Source organism: Phascolarctos cinereus, unplaced genomic scaffold (assembly GCF_003287225.1).
Source record: "Phascolarctos cinereus isolate Bilbo 61053 unplaced genomic scaffold, phaCin_HiC Scaffold_9;HRSCAF=440, whole genome shotgun sequence".
NCBI classification, from domain to species: Eukaryota; Metazoa; Chordata; class Mammalia; order Diprotodontia; family Phascolarctidae; genus Phascolarctos; species Phascolarctos cinereus.
The window spans coordinates 40,673,587-40,688,459 of NW_027556402.1; the positions used below are offsets into that span (position 1 = coordinate 40,673,587).

Consider the following 14,873-nt stretch of genomic DNA (forward strand, 5'->3'; position numbering starts at 1 on the left):
TCATCATCGTAGGCCTATTGCAAAATTTAGCAATTTTCTTTACTAGTTTATGTAAGACTAATTTAACCAAATGGACATATCTCATCTATGGTTATGTACGATGAAGTTGAATTCCTTATTTATATTCATCATTTACATACCACATAAGTTCACACGTATCTTCCCAAACTCTCCAGAATTCTACATAATTATCTTTTTTATATATAATAATATTTCATTTCATCCATATGCCAAAATTTGTCCAGCCATTCTCCAACTAATGGGTATCTATTTTGCTTCTACTACATTCAGAACCAGCTTTGGGAAGACTTAAGAAATGAAATTATTGAAATGAGGCTTTATAGCCTCCCTTTATCTACCAGATTTCTCTCCTACGTTAAAGTCCATCGGGAGCCAATGTGGCATAGTTGAGTGTTGAACCAGAAATAAGGGGAAAACATCCACATGTTTGATACCATCTCTGAAACTAGCTGTGTGACTCTGGGCAAGGCAAAAGTAACTTTTCTGAACTTGAGTTTTATCATTTGTAAAAAAAAACAAAACAGGGATAATATCACCTATCGCAGTGGTTGCAGAAAGGAATAAATGAGATAATACATTCCAAATATTTTGCAAACCTTAAATTCCTATGTAAATGTGAGTTATTAGTCTTACCCTTTATTATTCAAACCAGAAAGCCTGGAAAAAAAGCTTCTAAGTTGAAATTAAAATAGGACTACTTACTGCTCCAGTGTGCTGACCTTGGCTCCAAGTAAAATTAAAAACTGCTTTCTCATACATGTGCACTTCCACTCCCACATGATGTCTGAATTTTTAAAGCATAGCCATATTAATATTGGGGAGGGAGGGGAAAGGGAGTTGAAGCTATTCAATTTCTAAAATTAATTTCTTTCAATAGTGCTGATAAATCATTTCATTTCTACAGCTAAGTTCACCCATCTAGAAAATTCCCTTAAACCAATACTAGGAATGAAAAATACTGTAATGTATTTCCTACCATCTCAAGGATTTATTTTTAGTTGTGCTCCTTATATCTTCTGCACTTATTCATAGAGCTTTAGTTTGTAGAACTCCATGGTTGGTAGAGATAAGATGATTGTCTTCACTGGATGGTCCTCCATAGTATTCTCTACAGTATTTCAGTTTTTCTGAGCCTTCTTTGATCATTACATTAATAGAAACAATAGCAAATAGGTAAAATGTAGCCTTAAGTCATCTCTTGGCTATAACAAGATACATGGCCCTCCAAAACCTTACTACCACTGATACAATTCAAACGTAAGGCAGCATAGCTAAAGTAAAATTATTACAGTAAATAAAATAATGGTTTTATAAAATGCATAGGCTCAAGCCTTTTCATCACCCTCACTGTCTTAGTCTTACCACCCTATATATTCACACTGAGGTCTTATAATCAATTTGTCAGTATTGTAGTCACATTACAAAATTGATTTCACAGATTCCAGTTTTCCATACTTTATTCTTCGATGCTATTTTACTTTATGCTTCTACTTGAATTCCTTGCATTCCTTAACGTCTATGATGCTCATTTGTTCCACCTTTTCACAATCACTTTCATAAGTGATCACATGATTTTAGCCAGTCATTTTCACAGTCATTTTCAAATGACTTCCTATAACTATTTTTAAGTGAGCTCAGTTTTTTTCTTCAAATCTTAAAAAAAATAATACTTCACACTAAGAAAGTAAGATTATTGGTTCAATTTTAGCTCAATTCAGGGTGGAAAAGAATAAAAATGCTGTTTTGTGACAAGTAGCTTTTATAAAAAGAATTTTTCATGGGAATAATAATAATAGTACCTACTCTCCATGTTGTTTCATTTTGTCTTGTTTAAAAGTTCTTAATTGGCTTTACTATAGTCTATATTAGCCCATTGAATTGAAGATGGAAAATTAAGAAATCAAAACAAGACACAATGTTCCATTAAAGTGAGAAAAAAGTAAAGCAATCCAATAAGATAGCTTGGTATAGGATTCCCATTAAAAATATGTTATGATCTCCAGCTGTTCTACAACAGGTACCAAAGAACTAGGGTAGATTAGCATCGTTAGCACTTGAAATAAAATGCATTAGATTTCCTGGTCATGTGGCCATCAAGAGGGCAGACTAGACATTTTCTCCACGCCTTCAAACATCTCAAATCAAAACTATGAATTACGTATCAGAGATAAAGCAGTTTTAGGGATCTCCATGATAAAGGACCCAAACATTATAAAAATTCAATCAACTAATTAATCCCTAACCTCTAATAAGAGCTCACTCATCTCCCTTCCCCTATCAGCTATCAGACGCAGGACTGTGTAAGCCAATGAAAAATCACTTGCTTGGGAAAGAACTGAACATTTCACACCAACCTTGCCACTCACTTCCTTCTAAGGGCCTTAGAAAGACAAACTCCACAAGGAAAAAATTTCCTCAGGCTGTGAAAGGAATTAGGCAGTACTTTTAAACTGCTGGGCCATGGAACTGTGGGGTGGGGCAAGATGCTGGGGGAAGGGGGCATGATTCACAGCATTCCACTAAGCCTGAGAGAAAGAACCTGGGATTCAGCAAAGGTGAGTTCTGTATCCCTATCCCCACTCACTTGGGGCAGACAATGAGGCTGGTGAACTGAGAATTGTTGGTTATGGGAAAAAAGATGAAATGATGTGATATTCAACACTCAGGGAAATTAATATCATAGAGAAGGAAATAAGAAAGTGAACAGTAGGGAAAAAATGAGGGAAAAAAAGAGAGCAATTACTATAGACCTCAGGAGGAAGAAAACAAAGAACCTGAGCACAAGCAGATAGACCAACATGAAAGATAGCAGAAGGAAATATGGTCTCTAGATCAAATGAAAGACTACAGACATTTCTGAATAAGTATTTCAAGACAAAGGAAAATAGATTTAAAAAAATGTGGCAGAGGAGCCCGTGCTTCTGAAGAGGGCAGTGAACCACAACAAGATGTGTCCGAATGGTTTCAAATCAAAATCAAAATTGCAAAAGCAGAATTTATGACCTACACATCAGAGATAATTGATGGAATTTTTTTCATTGTTGTTCAGTTAGTCGTATTTGATTCTTGTGACTCCATTTGGGGTTTTCTTGGCAAAGACACTAGAGTGATTTACTATGTCCTTCTGTGAGAAATGAATGTTTCTCTCTTATATTTAACAGCTAATTATTGTATTAGGACCAAAGTTTTCCCCCTTTTCTACTTTCTCATCCAGAAATCAACCAATGTGGAAAATCTCCCTTAAAGATTTACCCAGGCCAAGATCTAATCATAAAAGAAATCCTAAGTTTGGACTAATAGGTGTATTCCTGCTCAGTGTGTTTGCTCAGATACATCTGGGAAAATGTTAATTCTCTCTTTCAAGACAGGTGATGTGGAAATTGAGGTCTCTTTGACTAAGATTTGAGTGACCTAAGTCACCTACCCCAAGACCTTCATTTTAATACAGCCCATGCCTCTCATTGTGTTAACCAGTCTGAGTTGATTGTCACACCACTCAGGAACACCTGCTCTTTGAAGGGCATATAAATTGTGACCCCCCACAACCATTAGGGGTCTTTTGGTCTAAAAGAGATGGCCAAATGGCCATTCTTTTATTAATAATGTGCTAGCCTTACCAATAAAATGATTAAATTACTCAGAAACTATGTCTCTTGAAATCTTTTTTAATTATCACATTTCTCCAGGTCATTTCATATATGAGGAAACTGAGGCAAACAAGGTTAAGCGACTTGCACAAGGTCACACATCTAGTAAGTGTTTGAGGTCAGATTTCAACTCAGGAAGATCAGTCTTCTTGGTTCCAAGCCCATCACCTATCCACTATGCCACCTAGTTGCCCCATAGGCAGAATAGAAACAAACAAAAAACTTGAATCCACAATGGCATGTCTTACTCCAGAAATAAAATAAATGATAACTGATTAAGAATGCAAATTCAGCATGGAATTAAAGGACAGCATGGAAGAAGAGAAACAAAAGTAAAAATGTTAAAAGAAACCCTGATCTCAATACAAGTTAAACATTGATTTTGAAGACAGAATGTGTAGAAATAACATGGTCTCCCAGAGAACATTTCAAGTAAAAAAAAAAGAAAACAACATTATAATGCATAAAATTAATATAAGAAAACTGCTCAGAATATTTAAATATAGAAAATAAAGTGGGAATAGAAATAATAGATAGATAGGTAGAAAATTACCAGAAGTAAAACAAAACAAAACAAACAAAAAAACAACCCTCATGCCTCCAGGACACACATTGGTTAAACTTAACAATTTTCTTCAGAAACAATAAGTTATGCAAGCAATCAGGAGAAAAACCATCAAATGTAAAAGGAAAGAAAATTCAAATAACATAAGATTATTCTGTACCCACCAGAAAACACAGGAGGGAATGAAATAATGTGTTCTAGAAAACAACAGAGCTCAGATATGTCTCAAGGTGACATACCCTGCAAATAATCATACAATTATCCCTTCAACACTGTTGCACTCATGTGACCTGGAAAATCCATGTAAAATTTTTTGGTCCTCCCTTCATGCCAGAGAAGAATTCTGAATTTTTTTTCCTTTTCTTTTATGAGGTGTTTACAGTATGTTATTATAAAATCTCGGTAAGCTTATGGTATTAAAAGATAACATATGTTAATATTGTATAATACTATACATATATTTTATGCATTTCTGACTTTCTAACCTTTTTTCTGTGTCATCTGCTGGCCCTTGTGTGTCATCTGAAGCTTCTACAAAACTCCAAATAAATTCCCATCTAATTTCTTTTGCTGATCTGTAACACATAGAAACTGTGATAGGGAAAGTTATGCCGCGAGAGGGACGATACTACTCAGCAATGTGGCAGAATATATGTACTGAATTCTCCTTTCTTAGCAAAAATTTAAAAAAAAAAGCTATTGCATTTGACTACTCTGGGAGGGTATGACTGCATAAAGAAATGCCTGTACTTGTTCCACAAATAGTTATAGATCTAATTCTAATTTATTCATGGATCAGACTAGAGTTCTTCTGAGGTAACCTCCAATTCTGATATTCCATAGTTTTCTGTTTCTCAACAGATATGTTCTAAAACCTCTAAGCTCAGTCCACAGGATTAAGGAATTCCTCAAAGAACTCATACTGTCTTAGAGATCATCCAGCTCATTTCTCTAATGTATTAATGAGGAAACTTATTTCAGAGATTAACTGGCCTGACTATAGCCACATGTAATAAATAGAAGAACTAAGAATTGAAATTGGGTCTTATGACAACATAAGTGGTTTAAAGATCACTAAATTTGGAGTCAGAGGATCTGGGTTCAAATCGTGGTTCTAGTATTTTTTACTTGTGCGTCTTTAGGCAAGCCATTTAACTTAATTTAGCCTGTTTCTTCAACTATGAAATGGAAGGTTAGAGCAAATTATTTATATTTATCCCTACAAAATTGAATCTTATTAGATTCAGACCAATAACTATTGATATTATTTTTATACTGATTGTGCCATCTAATATGCTAGCCATCTGTTTGTCCCTGTGTATTTGGATATTTGAAAACATGTCATCTATGTGTTTATGCTAATCATTGATTGAAAAAAACAAATGCTAAACAGCAGAGCACCAAACACAGACCCTCAGAGCAGAACACCAGCACTCTCTTTCTGAGTTGACATTGTGACACACTAATGATTCCTTTTTGATAGCAGCCATTCAATTGTATACGTTAAATATAATTGTAAATACATACGTACATACATACATACATATATATATGTATATATTATAATTATACTTAACTATATGATCATCTAGTTCCCATCTTCCCATTTCTTTAGGAAACAATCAAATGGTTGGCCTTATGAATCTTTATTTATCCTAAATCTACCCAATGTTTCCATTAAAAATTAAGTGAACAATGACATTCCATATACTAAGAAATAAAGGTTGTATACACGTTTAACATAAGTCAGGTGATGGTGGTATATGTCTATAACATAAATTGCTTTTGCATAAATAGTAATGATTTTTATCAATATGACAAAATTTATTTTTCAGAGATGAATTCTCTAGGTCAGGGATTAGCTAGCCTCTTTTCTTCTTCAACACCTTCTGAGCATTTTACTGTTCATTAACACTTCCAAAAGAGAAAAAAAAATATGGGAGAAAAAAAATTCAAACTCCTATTTAGCACTTTTCTTTGTTGATTCATGAGTCTTGTTTAGCAGTATTATACTAAACTGTTAACACACTTTTCTAAAAGGGTTGATTGGAGTAAGAGAAAGCATTCTCTCCCTGTGGTCTCTGTAGGCCATGCTGCCTTCTATGATGAACATTTACAAATAAAAAAATAATTTACAAGTGTTAAATTATACACTAAACTAAAGGCTCATTAGGGAATCTTAATGAATGCTTCTTGTTTCAGATTGTTTTGAATATTGTACTTATTTTGTGTTTTTAAATAATAGCTACTGAAGCCCTTCTCTGAAGAAATGAATATATATATCCTATTGTAGTGGAAAATGTAAAAATGTACTGGAGTTGGATTCAATAGAGATTCAGTTTTGAATTCTCATTCCAGAATTAACTAGCTTTGTGACCTTGGACAAATCACTTAACCTCTCTGAGTTCCTGTTTCTTTATCTTTAATGCAAGGCTAATAATAATATCTGACTATTTACCTCATAAAGTTATTGCAAAGAGCAGATTAAGTACTACACATAAAGTAATTGTTAATTTTATATACATTTCAGCTATGATTGAATATATATGATGACAATTATCTTTATAATTTTGGTTTGAGATTATTACTTCTGATTTGTTGAGATGGATACATTGTAAAGCTATCAATAATTAAGTAATTAAGATATAGTATAAAATGGCAAGTGTCAGAGAGAAAGGGAAGTTATATATTAAACTTTCTTGAATGAAAGAATGAATAAGTGAAAAGACATTTATAAATGCTTATTACATGTTAAGATTATAGTAAGTGATGAGAACACAAATAGAGAAAAGGCAAGATAGCCCCTGCTCTTCAAGGAATTCATGCTCTAACTAGACAAGAAAAAAAACACATAAAAGAAAAATAAGCTGTAGGGCAGATGGAAAGGGCTATAAATTCAAAGGCTGCATTAATAGAGAGGAAGGGAAGACCCAGGGCTCATTGGGTTACATTACTGGGACAGAAGGCAGAGCAGACAACAAAGGCTAGAGGATCTTAGTACCTAGTGACTGGACCTGATGGACTTCTATCTCACTATAAAGAAAGGAATCATTGACTCTTATTTCACCCAAGGTGTATGAGCACTCAAGTAACAAGGATGTGTTCTAGAGAGGAGGAAAAGAGAAGATGGAAAGAAAGGACTACTTCAGTGATAGCCTCGGCATATTCAAAGCTCTTGATTCTTTACCACATTAATAAAAGTGTGTGTGTTTGGGGTGGGGAGCAGGAAATAGCTTAGACCATACAGGTAGTAGATATCAGCAATGGAGAAGTATTAATCTAGGGAGGGGTGGGATGCCAAGGGCTATATAACAGTGATGTTTTAGCATTTGGTCCTAAGACCAGTGTTGCTTTTAATTTTTATCAGTGATTTATTCACTGATTTTCCAAATCAAATTTAAGGTTGGAATGGTCAGAACTCATGAAAGAGGGTTTCTCAAAGCAATAAGTGAAACTTTGAAATGTGATATTACCAAATAATAGGAAAAAAAATAGTGACATACCTTAGAAGCCAGAGGATTAAGGAAGACATGGTATTGAATTGCAACATTTTTGTTGAAAAAGCACATAAAAATATTACATCTGGAAAAGCACTAATTTCCATTCAAAAAAGATGGGCCTTAACATATGAATGATGTCCTTCTTAACAGGACATGGAATGTACTGCATACACCATTTTGAAAGACTAAGATTCCCTGGAGTTCATGTGCTACAAATTATAGTGAAAATGAACATTTCTCTTTCCTTCCCCACCCCCCAGCATGGAAATTTATATTTGTTTGGGAAAGTGTTATTACTAACCAAAAATAAAAAGAAAGAAAAATAAATGTCAAATCAATTTTGGCCTCCAAAGGATCTATTAGTAAAGGAAAACCTCGGCTTAATAAAACTAAAACTTGTCCCCTATTCCAAAAGATATGCATAAAATACTACACAAGAACAATGCTGATGGAAGGATTATTTTGGTGCCTCTACTATCAAGTTCAACTCAAACAAAAGGCTAGTCTCAGAACAATCTTTGGTTTCTAAGTAAAGTTTACAGGAAGAAGACCACGCACTGCATAAATCAGAAGTTACGCCTTTTACGGAGTTGCATGATAATCACTGAAAACGGTATTACATTGGAATAGCTTGCTACCTACTCACAAGGTGACTGCCCTCCCAGAAAAGAAAGTAAATGGTTATGGAGAATGTGTCTCTCGATGGTGGCAGTTGGGATAGAGGACTAGACTTGAACTCAGGAAGAACTGAATTCTAATCCCTCCTGATATACTTACTAGCCTTGTGACATTGCGCAAGTAATTTAATCTCACTAAGAACAATCTACCAGTTATGCAATCAATAAACACTTAGTAATGGGCATCTAGGTGGCATAGTGGATAGAGCACTGGTCCCAGAGTCAGGAGGACCTGAATTCAAATCCAGCCTCAGACACTTACTGCTTGGGTGACTTTGGGCAAGTAAGTCACTTAACCTTAATGGCCAAAAAACACACAAACAAGCAAACAACAACAACATAAAAAAATTATTAAGCACATACTATGTGCCAGGCACTGTGTTGTTTCCTCATCTGTAAAATTACAGTATTGGACTCGATTGCATTCAAAATTCCTTCCAGCCCTACTCTGTGATCATATACAATGATCTCAAATTTATAAAAAAAAAAATGAAAAATTGTTTTAAAAATATAAATGGGGACTTGTCACAAAAATAAGTCAGTAAAAGGATCGGAAGAGAAGTAAGTGAATCTTTACCTGTGTCAGGAAGTGGAATAGTAGGTGAATGTTGCAGAGAAGAGGAAGGGGAAAAAAATCTACTGACCACGTGGAGCTTAAAAAACAACTTTGACGATCATGTTAAAGAAGAAGGAACTGAGTACTCAGAGCAGAAATAATTTCTTAAGGAATGGTGCCGTGGCTCCAGAGTTATTATCAGGTGGGATTATTTTGCAAAGTATTGGGGAAAGAAGAGCAATAGTTCCATGCTGGAGGGGCATGCTACAGCAACTTCATTACGTTGGTATAGTCTGTTGTCTTCCCAGAACATCCAAATATAAGAACTTTTCAATATTTATTGAAAGAAATGACTGTTAGTCACTTCATGTGAGCACCTAGAAAGAATTGCCATAAATTTTAAAAAATCTCAGACAAGAAACTGAATGACACAATTGCCCACTGAAAGTAATAGGTACGCAAGTTAAAAGACTTGGAAGTGAACAGTTGACGAACACAGGGTCTATGAATACAAATGGATTTCTGGACCACGGCTTAAAGTATAGGAATGGAGGTCCAGGGTGAAATAGATCAAATAAGAGCTAGTGAGAATGGATTTGCCTGGCATCTTGTAAATCTAATTGAAAGAGCTTAAAATTGAACAAGAAGGCAGAAGACAACTGCTTCCATGTATCAACCCAACTCAATAGCATATAGAGTAGTCACACTGTAAGAAAAGAGAAGAGCAATTCAAAAACCCAAAATTTTACAGGAGACATAATCCAAGAAAGAAGACAGTAGTAAAAACCATGACCTCCAATGTGCATACACAAAAGCACAAAATTTAGCAATAGACAACATGAGCTCTGCGTCCTGACACAAGGAAGCAAATTTGACCTCAAAAGTATCCCTGAGACTGGATATGATGAGACTTATGGCTCTGAATGCATATGCCTCTGGATGGGTACGCTATTCAAAATAAATAGAATAGAAAAAAAGGAGGTGGCACTATTTTACATTAATCAGTCAAGAAGCTTTTATTTAGCAATTACTATGTGACAGGCACTGTGCTAAGTGCTGCAGATTCAAAGAAAGGTGAAAACATGGAGCTCCCATTCTAATTGGGGTGACATTTGGATAATAAACACAGAATAAGTAGACAATAAATGAAAGGTGATATAAGACTGGAATGGAAGTAGGAAGGCCTCCAGCAGAAGTTAGGGTTTCAACTGTCTTTTTATTTTTTAGCAGAGTCTTGATAGAAGACAGGGAAGCTAGGAATCAGAGATGAGGGTAGAAAGCATTCCAGACATGAAGGACAGAAGCTGAAGGTGCATGGAGGTGGAATATGGAGGCCTGTGTGTGAGGAAGAGCAAGAATGAGGAGTGTAACAGAGTACAAGAATGGAGATGTAGGAGAAGGAATTGTTAAATGACAATCTGAGGTCTCCATATGTGATCTTGGAAGTAAAGGAGCATCAATGGAGTGTATTGATTGGGGCAAGGGCAGGGTGCGTGGACTGTGCATGTGAAACATGGTCAGGCCTTTACTTTAAAAAGAACATTTTGGCAGCTGAGTGAAGGATGGATTAGAATGTAGTTTGAGATATGGAAATGAATTTAAATTCCTGGTGAGAGGTGATAAGTTGCCTGTCTTGGGCCATGGATATATGAGAGGACAGAAGGGGATGAATACAAGAGACATTGTGAAGGTAGAAACAAGATTTGACATAAGTATGGAAATGTGGGATGTATGAGACTGGATAATTAAGGATGACACCAGGGTTATGAGTCAGGGGGGCATTTTAGGGAACAGGTAATGAGTTCTGTATTGGACATGTTGAGTTTGAGATGCATTTCAGACATTGTCTAAGAGGCAGGACTGTGTCACAGGAAACAAAAAATAACAGGAGTGTATATATACATCTTGGAATCATCTGCATAGAGACTATAGCTGAACCCGTGGGAGCTGCTGGGATCACCAAGTAAGACTTATAGAGGATTCAGTGAAGAAGGCTCAGGACAGATAGCTTGGGTGACCTAGATAAAGAGTGAGTGTGAGAATGAGCTTACAGACATGGAAGAAGCAGGAAAGGGCAGGGTAATGCAAATCTAAAGAGGACAGAGAGTCTAGAAGGAGAGTGTGTTAAATGTTGTAGAAAGGTCAAGGAGGAGGTATGCTCATGGGAGAACACCTAGAGAGGGCTGACACACGAAATTATTATTTTGCTTCTATATTTTCTTCTACCAAAAAGTGTGATCTTTTGACTAGAAAAAGCAGAATAAATATGACTCATAGAAAGCAGATGCTCAAGATAAATAAAGAAGGAGATACTAAGAGAGCACTGAACTCTCCTTGTTGAATTTGGTCCAGATGAACTATGTCCTCAAGTACAGAAAGAAGTGGTAGATGTTGAATTATAAGTAGTCTTTGTGGGGAACAAGAGGGATAAAGCAGGAGCAGAGAAGGGCAAATATCTCATGTTAGCAAGAAGAATTTTCTGCTGACCACTGTAAGTCCTGGACAAGAGCCTAAGCTGCTCAGACATTCATGGAAATGAATTGTTTCCAAACATGCCAACTTGGCTAAATACGCTAAATGCAAATCTCTCAAGGTAAAAGAATGAATAAGAGTTTTGAGAAGGCTTTGATTTATACTCATTCCAAACCACAGCATGTTATCATGGGTATGGGAAAAAGCAGAGCTGCTACTTACAATCTGGGTTCAAATATGATCATTTTTATGTGTCTCACTCTAGTATCTGAAGAATTTGAACACTATTCTGAATGATGCAGTAAATGAGTTTCAACTCTTCCATTTATTCAATGTTGTGGTCACTATTTGCTTTTTGGAGGAAAGCAACTGTATTCACAATAGTTCACGTATCACCTATCGTATATGTATATATGTGTGTGCACACACATGATTCATGCATATATAAACAATGCATATATGCATATGTACATGTGGGCATGCATCACACACACACACACACACACACACACACACACACACACAACCACTTTGATGGCCTATTCTGCATTTCCACTGCACTGCAGTCCCCAGGCAGCATGCTTTCCTGCAGACTCATGCTTTCCTTCAGACTATTTGTATTCACTTCTCTATGTCCTGCATTATTGCATACCTTTAGGCCTGTACCATGGCACTGATTTCTTGGCCAAACGAGTGGTGATTCTGGCCTTTAGATGGGATCTGTCATGGAACCAGGACCATAACTCCCAGGCAGCCTGGGTCAAAGGCAGGAGAGACTCTGCATGTTTTTGAAGTGTTCTGGATTGAGTTTCCATGTGGTGGTCAGAGTAGTGGTGATGGTTGCCCAGTTGGCACATGCTGTATGCTGTCTTCGCTTCAAGGCACTTTGCTGATTTAGCTAGCTTGTATATAAATGCATAAGGCTAGCTAATATTTGATCTGTAATTTGAGCAAGAAGAAGCATCTGCCATCATTTTGGGGTATAAATGCAATGCACACTTTAATTTCTTTAATTTACAATCAAGAGAAAGTAAAGAAACACTTGCAAAGGAAATAGGTTGCTCTTTCTTCTCTGCTCACCTCCCCAATTATTCCTTCTGTTTCTACTTGTGAAGTCTGTGCCCAAAATGTCACTTCCATTCTCTACTAAAGAAATTTTAATTACTAACTCTAATAATAGTCTGACATATGTCACATAATACTTTTGAATCTGTACTCCCTCCTCATCAAATACACCAAGAAACTATTAAATGGAATTTAATAATACTTTTCTCTCACTGTTATAGCCTTTGGGTCCATCAGCAGATTTCAATATTGGTTTTCTCTCAGAGTGACAGATATCAGCAAAAGGCTTTTTACTGATGCAAACAATTCTGTTGTCACCTACATGACTATAGCATTTGACTAACATTAAGCTAATTTTGAAATGAAGGCACTGAGTTTTTCATTCTGATTATTTACCTATTCACTTATACGGTAAACAATAAAGAAAATGAATTTCGATAAGCTCAATTTTATCTGAAACACAGCATTTGTGTCATAAATAAAGCTTTTAAAAGAGAATTTGAAGTATCATCTGATGTAAAAATATGTAATTTAATTTTATGAATGAGAAGAAGCCACAGATGACACTTTATTTAGGGAATGTTGTATTTATTTTCACAATTAAAGTGAAAACCCTCTGAAAGACAGCATGTGCTGCTGGATTGTGCAGTAAGATTATAGGCTCTTTGAGGGCCTCTTTTTGTATCCTGAGCACTGGGCACAGTATCTGAGCACATAGTAGATAATTAATAAGTGTTTATTGATTGATTGATTGAGCTACTAATGCGATGCTATGCTCACGTAAGGAATTCTTTTTAGGCATGTATTATATTTATGTCTAGTGATAAACAGTTTTGTGGGGTGGGAGAAACTGGGCCAATGCCTTTCCTGAAAAGGAATTGTCTTCCAATTAACTTGATTGACTTTTTCATACATTTTTTAAAAGGTCTTTTTTTCCCTATTCTAAATGTTCCATGGGGTTATGCCCCCTTGTATCTACCAAAGATAAATCAAGCACTATGATACTATATGCATATATATGTATATAAATATTATCATATACACGCTACAAATCCAGATTTTAAAATTTTAATTGATAAATGTTAAACACGTGAAAAAACCCTCAATTTTTTCTCTCAAAAAATTTGATATTTCTTTGTACACCAAGATAGCATGTATATAGTATTTTACAGTTTGCAAAGACACAGACATACGCCCGGGATCTCATTTGATCCTCAGAACAACTCTATGAAATAAGCACATTTGACAGATGAGGGAAGTGAAGTTGAGCGGTTAAGTGACTGGCCAAGGGTCATATAACAAGTGTCTGAGGCAGGATTCGAACGCAGATCTTCCAGCACTATGGTACTGACCTGACTGCTTATTTGAAGCATCTACTATACTTCTACTCTTGTTCTTCAATATTTCTGCAGAATTCTCTTCTATGCAATTCCACTTCTCTATTTTTAAAAGATTCTCAGAAGTTCTTAATGAATCAATCAACAAGCACTTAGCAGTCATTAGTGATACAAAGACAAAAATAAATCAGTCCCTACCCTCAAGGAGCTTATAGTCTTTTCTTTGTTAATGACTCACCATTTTCTTTATTTGTACAAAATAGTGAATAATCATACCCTGACTGGGGAAAAAATGGTGGTTTAGGGTTTAAACAAGTCCTTCTACCCTGAAGCATCTATTTTGAAGGTTTGGAACTAGCAGCTTTAGCCCCAGTGTCTTTGGGTTTGGACTCGGCAGGCTGGGGTCAGAAGGTTGAGCAGCCTTGGAATCACTGGGCTTTGTGGCCTTAGAATCAGAATTGACTGCCTTGTGACTGAACTTGGCAGCCTTGGAATCAGACTTGGTGACCTTGGCATTGCATTTGCCAGCCTTGGGGCCAGATTTGGTAGCCTTGGGATCAGACTTACTGACCTGGCATCAGTCTTGGTGACCTTGGGGTTAGTGGGCTTGGCAGCCTTGGGGTCAGTGGTTTTGGTAACCTTAGAGTCAGGCTTCATGATCCTGGGGCCTGGATGCTTGGTGGCCATATTTTGGCCAGCATGCCAGGCACTGGCCTTGGGGCTCTTGGGCCTGAGGAACTTGGCCTTGGAGGCCTTGGTACCCAGGGACTTGGTCACCTCTGCTTGGGCCTTGTTGGCTTTGGTATTGTTGGCCTGCCTCTTCTTGAGCCCCTTGTTGTGTTTCTTGGCAAAGCACATGATCCTCATAAACTTGGAGTCACCCCTTTCAGAGACTCATATCTCTGTGACCTAGGTTTCTCGATCCCATTTCTGTGCTGTTTTCTTTGTGGGTGGTGTGGCTCTCAGACTTACCCATCTTTACACGGTAGCATGCACTAACACTCACTCCACTGAGTGGAAGAGGCCAAAGTGA

The 14,873-nt window shown here is 36.4% G+C and overlaps 1 protein-coding gene across 2 annotated transcripts in view; it reads right to left on the reverse strand.

The window, feature by feature from the left end:
- Window positions 1–14,873, reverse strand: part of GRID2 (glutamate ionotropic receptor delta type subunit 2) — a 1,695,829-nt gene that overhangs the window by 954,295 nt on the left and 726,661 nt on the right. The window lies entirely within an intron of this gene.